Genomic DNA, 12,564 nt, shown 5'->3' with positions numbered 1-12,564 from the left:
TGAGAAGGTTTCCTGGTGTTTGGAAACTTCTCTCTTTTTAAGACTCCCTTCCCGGGTCGGAACTCCGTCCCTCCCTCTTTTGTCCCTTTTTTTGTCTTTTATATTTTTTCCTACCTCCTTTCGAAGACTTGGGTTGCTTTTCTGGGTGCCTGATGTCCTCTGCCGGCATTCAGAAGTTGTTTTGTGGAATTTACTCGGCGTTTAATTGTTCTTTTGATGAATTTGCGGGGGAGAAAGTGTTCTCTCCGTCCTACTCCTCCGCCATCTTAGCTCCTCCTCGACCAGTCTGCTTTCTTCCAGACCAGAGGTTCTTAAGGTGAGGGCCCTAGACCAAAAGCATCAGCACCTTGGGAACTTGTTAGTGGTGTGAGATTTGGGCTCCTCCCCAGACTTACTGAATCAGAAATTCTGTGTTTTAGTATGCCCTTGACTGAATGTTTGAGAACCACGGATCTGGTTTTCCACCAGGCATTTGGCCCAATGTTTTACATGATCTCTCTCTAGGAGACCTGGGCTGGCCCTGATGTGAGTTGAGAAGAATTCTTTTGCTTTCAACTTGAGGCTGAAAGAGGAAGCTGCTCAGTGGCCCATTCTGTTCCCTCTTCCTGTCACCTACACCCAGGGCCCCATGACCTTTCAAAGCTGAAAGGCAAACTTGTTAGTGCAAACACACATACGTACCTGCACACACACACACTTGGTCTTTTTGTTTTTAAAACACAGGTGAGCATATGATACACATTTTCCCCCATCTTCCTTTTGTCACTGAACATCATACCCAAGAGATTCTTCCCAACCAGCACACAGGACCCTGCACTTAGGCAAAGGTCCTGTTGTAGTGGAAACAGAGAGAGTAGCAGTGAGGCACACACCACATGATTCTGACCCTGACTTTGTCTAGGACTCTGATTCCATGCTTCAGCACCCCGTCCAGTGTCAGCCCCATCCTGGCCCACTGGTCCCTCCAGTTTGATCTCACAGACTTCCTTTTTACGTCTCACCATGACATCTAGTCCTAACACAGTCCTGTTTCTGCTTCTCCTTTCCTGTCACAACAACAACATCCCAGAAAGCTTATGCTTTGTGTAACCAACACAGGGTGAGGCCAGGCTCCTTGGCTCCAGGGAGCCCACTTGTCAATGAGGCACACTTTTCAGATTCAAATGCTGCACCAGCAGATTAATTTCCAAGAGAGGGGATACAGTGTCATGACCTTGGAGAACTCTCTGTTGTCTAATCCTGGGATGTACTCTCTATGTGGGGAAAGGAGGTGGCTTCTGCTCCCAGGTCACATTCAGACTCCAAAGGCCGGTGAGTGTCCCACAGATGAAGAGGAGGGCCTTTGAGGCACAAGAGTGGATCTTCGGACGTAACCCACCCCTGTCCCCTCCACATCACCTCATTTCATCCCAGGCCCTCCTACCCTGTTTTTCTTTGTCTAATTTCCTTCCCTAGTCTCCTTTTTCACCACCCTTCCTCACTCCATATTTCTCCTCTCTCCTTAATCTCTGCCTCTCCCTACCGACTTGGCCTCTCCCAGGCTTCTTGCACGCCCCCAGAATTGTACAACCCCCAACCTGACAAACCACAGGGAAAGGTCTAATAGTCCCTCTGCTCTGCTCAGCTGCCCCCTTGTGCTGGGTCTGCTCCCAAAGCAAAAGAGGGTGTTGGACATGTCCCGGGTGATGCCTCTCATCTTGCCTGGATTACCCAAGAGGACACCTCCTCCATGAAGCCTTCTGACCCTCTACAGCAGGAAGTCATTAATGACAAGTAGATGCTGGAGCTCGGAGAGTTTTAAGTTTTTTTGGGGGTGGTGGTAGATTTTCTCTTATTCACACCTAGTTGTATAGGTTGGACATTTGGACAATAAACAGCAAGGCATCAAAATAACTCAAAAATTAGAAGGACTACAACCTATAATTTTCTGGGCTTTTCTGGTTGTTCAGCAGGGAAGAGGGTTTGATTCCTGGTCCAGGAGGATCCCACATGCTACAGAGCAACTTAGCCCCTGCACCACAACTCTTGGCCCTGCCCCAGCTGCCGAAGCCCATGTGCTAGAGCCGGTGCTCTGTGACAAGCAAAGCTCTCAAAGGAGAAACCTGCACACTGCAACGAGAGAGTAGCCCCTGCTCACCACAGCTAGAGAAAGACCAATCAGCAATGAAGACCAGCATAGCCAATGAATACATAAATAAAAAGAAACTTTAATTTTCTAAAAACCTTGGCTGGTAGCTCTTGTTTGGTACCACTCTATAAAGTTCTCTTATACAATTGTTCATTTCACTATCTATATACCTCTCTGTCTTTGCAGCCTAATAAACAATCTCAAAACTTTGGGGCTTAAAATCACAAGGAGATTGTTCTATGATTCTGTGAGCTAGGCGGATGTTCCCACATAGCCTCAATCCTACGTCTGATGGTGGGTGCTGCTTGCTGACTGGAGTGCCTCAGTTTTCCACGTGGCTCTCGTCTTCCAGTTGGTCAGGCTGGCTTTATGCATGACGGATGGTCTCAGGCATGAGAAGAACCTATAACGCATCTCTAGGAAAAGTCTCTGAGGCCACAGAGGATCACCTATGCTGCAGTCAATCACTCACAGCAAGTCACAGAGCCAAGCCACAGACAACGCAGTCAGGAAATAGAATCTGCCTTTTCAAGGGAAGAAATAAAGCCACATTGTAAAGGCCAGTGTGTACTGAGATGGAAGGGCTCTGAAGCCATATTTATCTTCTAGCAAAAGCACAGGCTTCCTCTAGTTGCCTCACCTGGGGTTCCTGGAATTCCTGTCCTCTGATGGGCGTGTCTTGCCCCATCCTTAGCCACTCACTCCATTGATCCTCCCTAATCCCAGGATTTTACCATCATCCACATCTGTGTCCTTTCTGTCTCGGGTCCCGACACCCCAGCCCCTCGTGCCCCATCCACCATTACTCCTCACTCCTCGAGCATCTCAGCTCCAGGGGTTCTCGGTCCCGACACCCTAGCCCCTCGCGCCCCACCCACCTTGACTTCTCACTCCTCGAGCATCTCAGCTCCAGGGCTTCTCGGGTCCCGACATCCCAGCCCCTCGAGCCCCGCCCACCTTTACTCCTCACCGCCTCGAGCATCTCAGCTCCAGTGGTGCTTTGACCCCAGTGTAACCACTGACGTGTCAGTTTCTCCTGACCCTCAGCCTCCTCGTGCCCTTACTTCCATCACCTTAGAGTCCAGGGGCCATCGTCACAGTCCCTCCCGTACACACATCCTCAACGCCTTCACTCTTTTCTGATCTGGTTGTGTCCACCTGGCACAAACCCAGTCCTGATCAGATCCGAATCCCCACTGGCACTGTGAAGTTGAACGTGGCTGGAGGAAACCATACAATGGAAATGACTGGGACCCCCCTAAATTACTGATGGCCACATGCAAAGGGTCCCTCATGCCCATCAATAGCTTTCCCCCTCTGAGACATTATGTCACACTTTCTGCCTTTTCCCTGAACCTGCAGCACCACCTCCATCATCCTCAGTCTTAGCTGATGACCTTGTTCCCCACGTCAGTGAGAAGACAGAAGGCTTAGAAGAGACTGTTTACACATCCCACCTCCCTCCTTCCCATCCACCCTTCCTTGGCCCTTCTACCTGCTTCCCTCCTGCCATGTGGATGGATTCTCCATGCTCCAAGTCCATCTCGTCCACGCTGCCTGGGATCACATCCTCTCTCATCAGCACGAGGACATCATTCTAGTCATCTTCTCCTATATCACCAGTTTTCCTGCTTTGTTGGGTTATTCTCATCAGTATACACTCATGCTCTCACTTAATCTGAAACATATAAGCAAGCAAAGAAGTAAGCAAGCACAGTCTCCTTTGATTCCACTTTTGTCTTTAACTACTGAGTCATTTCTTTTTAAAAAAAAAAATTGTTTATTTATTCCACTGTGCTGAATCACAGGTGTGGCACATGGGATCTTCACTGTGAGGTTTGTACGTTGCAGCATGTGGGATCTAGTTCGCTGACCAGGGATTGAACCTGGGCCCCCTGCCTTGGGAGCAAAGAGTCTCAGCCACTGGACCACCAGTGAAGTCTCATATGATTACTGCTTCACTTCTGCACAGCTTTTTACAATACTCAACAGCGTTGTGTTTATTTGTATCCAGCTCCAGTCCACCCAAAGTTTCTGGACCCTGCTCTCCCCCTAACCACCAATGATTTTGGGAGGTTCACCAGTGACCTCCAGGTGGCTAAATGCAATGGTCAGTTCTCAAGCCTTGTTGGACCTGATTGCTCAGCACATTTTACACCATAATTGATCCCTTTTCTTGATACTCTTCCTCTGTGGATGCAGGACACAGTTTTTCCCTGGTTTTTCCATGATTCACAGGTAGCAGGCAGCCCCTTCTCCACACCCACTGCTTTCTGCTCAATATTCCAACTTCCTAACCTTGGCATGCCCCAGGCATGGTCCTTGAATCCTCCCCTCTTTCCGATCTACAGTCACACCTTCGGTGGCACCATTCTCTCATGGGTCCAAACATCACGTTGACACTGAGGACGCCCTAATGTACATATCCAGCCCACCCCACCCCTCAAATCTAGGCTCATACCCAACACTCTGCTCAGTGCTTTCACTTGGGTCTCTCAAAAGCATTTCAAATCAAATTCCTGATCTTTTCCCCAAATTTTGTCACTGTCATGAACATCTAGAGGTAAATGGCAGCTCCATTCTTCTGATGGAAGCTACCAAAACCTTGGAGTAACACTTGAGTCTACTCTTTTGAACCTGACCTGTGATCTTTTTGCAGAATTTGTTGACTCCATCTTCAAATGTATAAAGACTCTAATACCCTCTTACTTCATCCACTGGCCCCACTTTGATCCAAATGAACTAAGACCGCAGTCTCTTTCCAATACAGCAGCTGGAGGGACTCCTCAAGGGTTACTTCAGGTCAGGCACACCTCCTCCAAGTCCTGACATTGGCCTGCAAGGTGGTTCACCACCTCCCTCCTCCCCTCTCTGACTTCATCTATTAGTTTCTCCTTTGCTCACTCCGTTCCAGCCAAACTGCCTCCCAGGGTGCCCCTGAACATGCCAGGTGCCTTTCCACCTCAGGGCCTTTGCACGTGCTGTTTCCTCTGCCAAGATGCCCCTCCCCCACATGCCCAGGAAGCCTGCTCCCTCACCTCCTTCATTTCTACACGCGTGCAATGCTTTCTGAGGAGGCGTTCTCTAACCATCTTATTAAAATTGAATCTCCTCTTCTCCCACCTTAGAAGTCAATGACCCCCTTCCCAGATTTACTTAATACTTTCTGGGTTACATATATTTAATATGTAGTTATTGTCCAGTTTCTCTCAATGTAATGACAGCTTCCTGAGGAATGTTCCCTGTTTTGTTCACTGCTGTAGCCTCACACAGCAGGTGCTCAGTAAACATTGTTTTGGCCATGGTGTGCAGCATGTGAGATCTTAGTTCCCTTACCAGGCATGGAACCTGTGCCCCCTGCTTGGGGAGGGTGGAGTCTTAACCACTGGGCCACCACGGAAGTCCCCCAATAAACATTTTTGAATGGATGAGTCATAAGAAACATAGAGTCAGGATGGTCACACAGCTGGTTAATAACAGCTCTGTGACTTATCCAGGACCCAGGGCACTTCTATGTTTCTAGCACACACAGACCAGCTCTGCTCACAGCCATGAGATGGTGCAGCTCATCCAGGCATGATGACATCTAACAGAAAAAAGTGCTGTCTCTTCCGGTCGTCAGTTCTTAGAAATAAGGAAGCTCAGAGCAGAGACACTGTGGGCAGGTTTTGAGTAGTTATGGACAAAGGGGGAGTGCTATATCTCCTCATGGCCTCTTTTCACCCCTCCACAACCTGCTCATAAGCACAAGGATCTCTGGGGGTGGTTCCTGCTGGTATAGAGCCCAGGGTGTGGCCACTGAGCCCATGAAAGCTGGGGCCAAGGGCTGCTAACCAGACCATGACAGCTCCCTGAACCAAGTACCTGCAAGCACTGGGTACTGGCCCATTGTGGGCTGAGCCTGGTGTGAAGGCAGGGAGGAAAGAAGAGGCTGACTATGGCCCTCTGTACCTCAGTTCTAAGCTGCAGACTGTCACATGTGTATGTACGCACCCACTGACTCATCTATCTGCTCTGAAAGCTCTAATTACATGGCTGATGCATGCTGGTACTGATTCCCATCCAGCTAATTTCTCACATGCTTATCAAACACCCCTTTTCTCTGCCAGTTAAGGGTTTCAAAGTTGCATTAATCAAGACCTGGAACTCATGTTAACTCAAGGTCAGGTCTGTGGGCCAGCAGCAGCAGCAACACCTTGGGAGCTTGGTGGAAATGAAGACACTCAGGCGCCACCTTGTGACTTGCAGAATTTCAGCATGTGGGGGTGTTGGATTGGGAAGCTATGGTTGAACAAGCTTTCCACATGCTCCTTATTGGTGCTGGAGTCTGAGAATCAGTGCTGGATCCTTGCTCTTAAAATGTGATGAAGACCTGAGTGCTTATCAGAAATGCAGACTTTCACCCCATTGCAAACCTACAGAATCTGCATTTTTTTTTTTACCAGTCTCCCCAGGGATTTCTTCACATATTACAGTGTGAGACACTATTGTCTACAAAGTCACAGTCTGGTTAGGACAGAAATCTGGTTGGGTTCAAGAGATGCACAGAGGAAAGTAGGCGGGGTCCAAAGTGTTTTGCAGAGACATCGCATTTGCAGAGACTTAATCTGATACAGACCACGAGCAGGAGTCTATCAGAGAAATAGGCAGAGGACTAGGGTGTTGATGCCAAAACTCATCCTCTCTTCACCAGTGCTGAATGTGAATACAGAGACAGAGTTTCGGGTAAAGCAGAAAACAGTAGCTTTTATTGATTTACCAGGCAAAGTGGCCACATCGGACTAATGCCCAACCAAACTGACTACACTGAAACCTTTTACTAAGAATCTCAGATTGGACTTTTTAAAGGCCTCTCAAGGCCAGTAAAGCCATGCCAATGGCTTGCCTTGCCTTCAGATTCTGCCTGGGATATCTACAGATTGGGTACATTTATCTCTTTTTCAGGTCCCCCCAAAAATCTAGACAATTTCATTCCAGAAAAACATCCACTTCTGCTTCATTGAATACTCTAAAGCCTTTGACTGTGTAGATCAAAATAAACTGTGGAAAATTCTTAGAAGAGATGGGAATGCCAGACCACCTTACCTGCCTCCTGAGAAATCTGTATGAGGGTCAAGAAGCAACAATTAGAACTGGACATGAAACAATAGACTGGTTCAAAATAAGGAAAGGAGTACACCAAGGCTCTATATTGTCACCCTGCTTATTTAACTTCTATGCAGAGTACATCATGTAAAATGCCGGGCTGTATGAATCACAAGCTGGAATCATGATTGCTGGGAGAAGTATCAACAACCTCAGATATGCAGATGACACCACCCTTATGGCAGAAAGTGAAGAGGAACTAAAGAGCCACCTGATGAAAGTGAAAGGGAAGAGTGAAAAAGCTGGCTTGAAACTCAACATTCAAAAAACAAAGATTCATGGCATCCAGTCCCATCACTTCATGGCAAAGAGAAAGGGAAAAAGTGGAAGCAGTGACAGACTTTATTTTCTTGGCTTCTAAACTCACTGTGGATGGTGAGTTTAGAAATGAAAATCAAAGATGCTTGCTCCTGGTAAGGAAAGCTGTGACAAATCTAGACAGCTTACTAAAAAGCAGAGACATCACTTTGCTGACAAAAGTCCATATAGTCAAACTATAGTTATTCCAGTAGTCATGTATGGATGTGAGAGACGATAAAGAAGATTGAGCGCTGAAGAATTGATGCTTTCAAATTGTGGTGCTGCAAAAGATGCTTGAGAGTCCCATGGAGATCAAACCAATCAATCCTAAAGGAAATCAACCCTGAACATTCATTGAAAAGACTGATGCTGAAGCTCCAATCCTTTGGCCACCTGATATAAAGAGCTGACTCACTGGAAAAGACCTTGGTGCTGGGAAAGACTGAAGGGAAAAAGAGAAGGGGGTGGCAGAGGATGAGGGGATAGACAGCATCACGACTCAGTGGACATGAATATGAGCAAACTCCAGGAGATAGTGAAGCACAGAGGAGCCTGGCATGCTGCAGTCCATGGGGTCTCAAAGAGTTGGACATGACTTAGTGACTGAACAATAACAACAAAATATCTATTAATAGATTCCTGCACATGCCAAGCGATAGCCTTTCCCATTCACCTGATAAGGTTGTTTAGAACAAGGGTCTCCAATTTCTGGAGGAACCAGACAGAAAAAAAAGAAAAATATTTTAATTTTACCCACAGGTGTAAATTACCAAATTGTTGTAAATCATGAGTAGTGTGAGGAAGAGGGCTTTTCTATATTTTAAAAACAAAGATCAGAAGCCAGCAATGGATTTCTCTGGTGGTAAAGTGGTTAACAAATGGCCTGCCAATGCAGGAGACAAGAGTTCGATCCCTGGTCCAGGAAGATTTCACATGTTGCAGAGCAAGTAAGCCCATGCACCAAACTACTGAGCCAGTGTGCTGCAACTGCTGAAGCCCATGTGCCCTGAGCCGGGCTCTGCAACAAGAGACCAAACTGCACTGAAACGCCTGTGCACTGCGACTAGAGAGTAGCCCCACACCCTGCGACTAGAGAAAGTCCAGAGGCAGCAACAAAGACCCAGTACAGTGAAAAACAAATAAATAAAGAAGCCAGGAATATGCGAGACAAGTCACAAGATTATGACCACATTCAGCCGTTCATTTAATTCCATATAATTATCTTTGATCTGCCTGAGTCCAGAATACCACTAGTTTTGATGAATGGATAAAGAAGATGTGTTACACACATTCAGTGGAATATTACTGAGCCATAATAAGAACAAAATGATGCCATTTGGGGCAACATGGACAGACCTAGGGATTATCACACTAAGCGAAGTTAAGTCAGAAAGAGAAAGACCAATATTATAGGATAACACTTATATGTGGAACCTAAAATACAACACAAATGAACCTATCTATGAAACAGAAACAGAATTAAGGATGGAAAATAGACTGGCAGTTGCCAAGGGGGAGGGGTTTGGAGGAGTGATGGAGTAGAAGGTTGGAGTTAGCATATATAAACTTTTATATACAGAGTGGATAAACAAGGTCCTACTTTATAGCATAGAGGACTCTACTCAATGTTCTATGATAAACCATACTGAGTATTTGGAAATGAGTATTTTTTTTAAAGAATATGTATAACTGGATCACTTTGCTGTATAGCAGAAATTAATATGGCATTGTAAATCAACTATACTTCAAGAAAAAATATTAAAACTAAAAAAAACATATTAAGGAAAGACTTGCACCTGGATATTTGGAGCAGTTTTATTGACAATTACCAAACCTAGAAGTAACCAAGATACCCTCCAGGGTGTGAATGGATAAATAGCCTGTGATACATCTAGACAATGGAATATTGCTGCTGTTGTTGTTCAGTCGCTCAGTCGTGTCCGACTCTTTGTGGCCCCATGGACTGCAGCACGCCAGGCTCCTCTGCACTTCACTATCTCCTGGAGTTTGCTCAGATTCACGTCCATTGAGTCAGTGACACTATCCAACCATCTCATTCTCTGCTGCCCCCTTCTCCTTTTGCCTTCAATCTTTCCCAGCATCAGGGTGTTTTCCAATGAGGCAGCTCTTCACATCAGGTGGCCAAAGTTTGGAGCTTCAGCCTCAGCATCAGTCCTTCCAGTGAATATTCATGGTTCACTTCCTTTAGGAGTCACTGGTTTGATCTCTTTGCTGTCCAAGGGACTCTCAAGAGTCTTCTCCAGAATCACAATTTAAAAACATATTATTCAGCATTAAAAAGAAATGAGCTATCAAGCCATGCAAAGAAGCTTTAAAAAAATGCATATTACTAAGTGAAAGAAGCCAATCTGACATGGGTATATATTGTATGATTCCAACTATAATACTTTCTGTAAAAAGGCAAATTCTCGGGACAGTAAAAGATCAGCAGTTGCCAGGGATTCAGGAGAAGAGATGGAAAGGCACAGCACGTTTTTAGGTGATTTTTCAGGTTGGGAAGGTGATACCATAGTGACGGATACCTATAATTACACATTTATCTAAACGCATTAGACTGGATGACAAAGGGTGAACCCTACTGCAAACTATGGACTTTGGGTGATGATGAGTCAATGTAGGTTCATCAGCTACAACACAGCCCCACTCGGGTTGGGGATGTCAGTAACGGAGGATGCTGAAGGTGTGTGGGGGTACCGGGTGAATGGGAACTCTCTGTCCTTTCCCCTGGGTTTGGCTGTGAACTGGAAACGGATCTAAATAAATAAAGTACATTAAAAAAAAATCTTATGAGGCCACAGGTAACTTAGATATAGTTGAAGTAACTTTTCCAGAGGTCCCACAGCTGGAAAGTGATGGAGCTGAAGGCAGAGCAGACATGGACACCCTGTCTTGCTCCAAGACCTCATCTTTTTTTTTTAAATCAATTTATTCATTTTAATTGGAGGCTACTTATTTTACAATATTGTGGTGGTTTTTGCCATACATTGACATGAACCAGCCATGGGTGTACATGTGTCCCCCATCCCGAAACCCCCTCCCACCTCCCTCCCCATCCCATCCCTCTGGGTATTCCCAGTGCACCGGCTTTGAGTGCCCTGTTTCATGCATCAAACTTGGACTGGTGATCTATTTCACATATGGTAATATACATGTTTCAATGCTGTTCTCTCAAAACATCCCACCCTCACCTTCTCCCACAGAGTCCAAAAGTCTGTTCTTTATATCTGTGTCTCTTTTGCTGTCTCACATATAGGGTCATCATTACCATCTTTCTAAATTCCATATATATTCATTAATATACTATATTGGTGTTTTTCTTTCTAAATTAATCCACTCTGTATAATGGGCTCCAGTTTCATCCACCTCATTAGAACTGATTCAAATGTGTTCTTTTTAATAGCTGAGTAATATTCCATTGTGTACATGTACCACTACTTTTTTATCCATTCGTCTGCCGATAGACATCTAGGTTGTTTCCATGTCCTAGCTATTGTAAAAAGTGCTGCAATGAACTGGAGAAGGCAATGGCAACCCACTCCAGTACTCTTGCCTGGAAAATCCCATGGATGGAAGAGCCTGGTAGGTTGCAGTCCATAGGGTCCCTAGGAATTGGACACTGAGCAACTTCACTTTCACTTTTCACTTTCACCCATTGGATAAGGAAATGGCAACCCACTCCACTGTTCTTACCTGGAGAATCCCAGGGACAGGGGAGCCTGGTGGGCTGCCGTCTATGGGGTTGCAGAGTCGGACACGACTGAAGTGACTTAGCAGCATCAGCTGCAATGAACATGGCGGTACACGTATCTCTTTCAATTCTGGTTTCCTCAGTGTGTATGCCCAGCAGTGGATTGCTGGGTCGTATGCCACGGCCTCATCTAATCAATACATCCTGCAGCTTCTATGGATCTGATCAGAAGCTACCTTTCTGTGTGACTTGCCTTTATTCCTTCTGCACATGAATCACCTGTGCAGACTGCAATCCATTTGGAGTGGGACCCAACAGCCTGCATTTCTAGGGACCTCCCTGCTAACAGGGATGGAGCAGGTCTGGAGGGGACACTCTGAGTCACCAGGGCTTGTGTTCCATCCACACCGACCTGCTGGTTGAGTCCTGCACACACTCCAAGTTTTATCATCACTGTGTACGGTGATGCTTACTGATGATACTTGCATCCAGAATTAATATCTCTGCTTATAAAAAATCATCATCTCCCTTAGATACATAAATTAAAGTCCACTCTCAAGATAAATCAGCACCTGACCCTCACCCACCCATGGGAGGCAGAAGTGATTTCTCCCTCTGACGTGTTTCCCTTGCCTTCAGCATCATTTCTTGCAGCACTTGCTTCTCCTTATTAACTGGTGCCTCCCTGCTCACTGACTGTGCATCTGTTCACTTCTGCTATTTTGAAAGCAACCTGAGGAGAAGAATTCTCTTTCATCTTTACCAGTTCCTTAATAGCAAGCAGGGCTTTTTACACAGAAAGGAACATGACCCTGCCTTGCCCCTTCTCAAGTTCAGTTCAGTTGCTCAGTCATGTCGGACTCTTTGCGATCCCAAGGACTGCAGCATGCCATGCCTCCCTGTCCATCACCAACTCCCGAAGTTTACCCAAACCCATGTCCATTGAGTTGGTGATGCCATCCAACCATTTCATCCTGTCATCCCCTTCTCCTCGCATCTTCAGTCTTTCCCAGCATCAGAGTCTTTTCCAGTAAGTCAGTTCTTCACATCAGGTGGCCAAAATTTTGGAGTTTCAGCTTCAACATCAGTCCTTCCAATAAATATTCAGGACTGATTTCCTATAGGATGGACTGGTTGGATCTCCCTGCTGTCCAAGGGACTCTCAAGAGTCTTCTCCAACACCACAGTTCAAAAGCATCAATTCTTCACCACTCAGCTTTCTTTATAGTCCAACTCTCACATCCATACATGACTCATGGAAAAACCATAGCTTTGACTCTGT

General features: G+C 46.0%; 1 long non-coding RNA gene across 3 annotated transcripts in view; it reads right to left on the bottom strand.

The window, feature by feature from the left end:
• LOC105004702 overlaps nt 1-12,564 on the bottom strand; it is a 176,706-nt gene that overhangs the window by 36,885 nt on the left and 127,257 nt on the right. Inside the window, exons 2-3 of one of the 3 annotated variants that reach the window (XR_827251.1) lie at nt 3,624-3,806; nt 240-325 (exon numbers count right to left, since the gene is read on the bottom strand). This is a non-coding gene — a long non-coding RNA (uncharacterized LOC105004702). Of the gene's footprint in view, nt 1-239; nt 326-355; nt 2,653-3,623; nt 3,807-12,564 lie in introns of those variants that run through there. The other 2 variants (XR_827250.1, XR_827252.1) reach the window with 2 other exon arrangements.

The sequence above is a fragment of the Bison bison genome, unplaced genomic scaffold (assembly GCF_000754665.1).
Source record: "Bison bison bison isolate TAMUID 2011002044 unplaced genomic scaffold, Bison_UMD1.0 scf7180017864482, whole genome shotgun sequence".
NCBI classification, from domain to species: domain Eukaryota; kingdom Metazoa; phylum Chordata; class Mammalia; order Artiodactyla; family Bovidae; genus Bison; species Bison bison.
The sequence above is the reverse complement of the archived record's forward strand: the minus strand, read 5'-3'. Positions and strand labels throughout refer to the sequence as shown.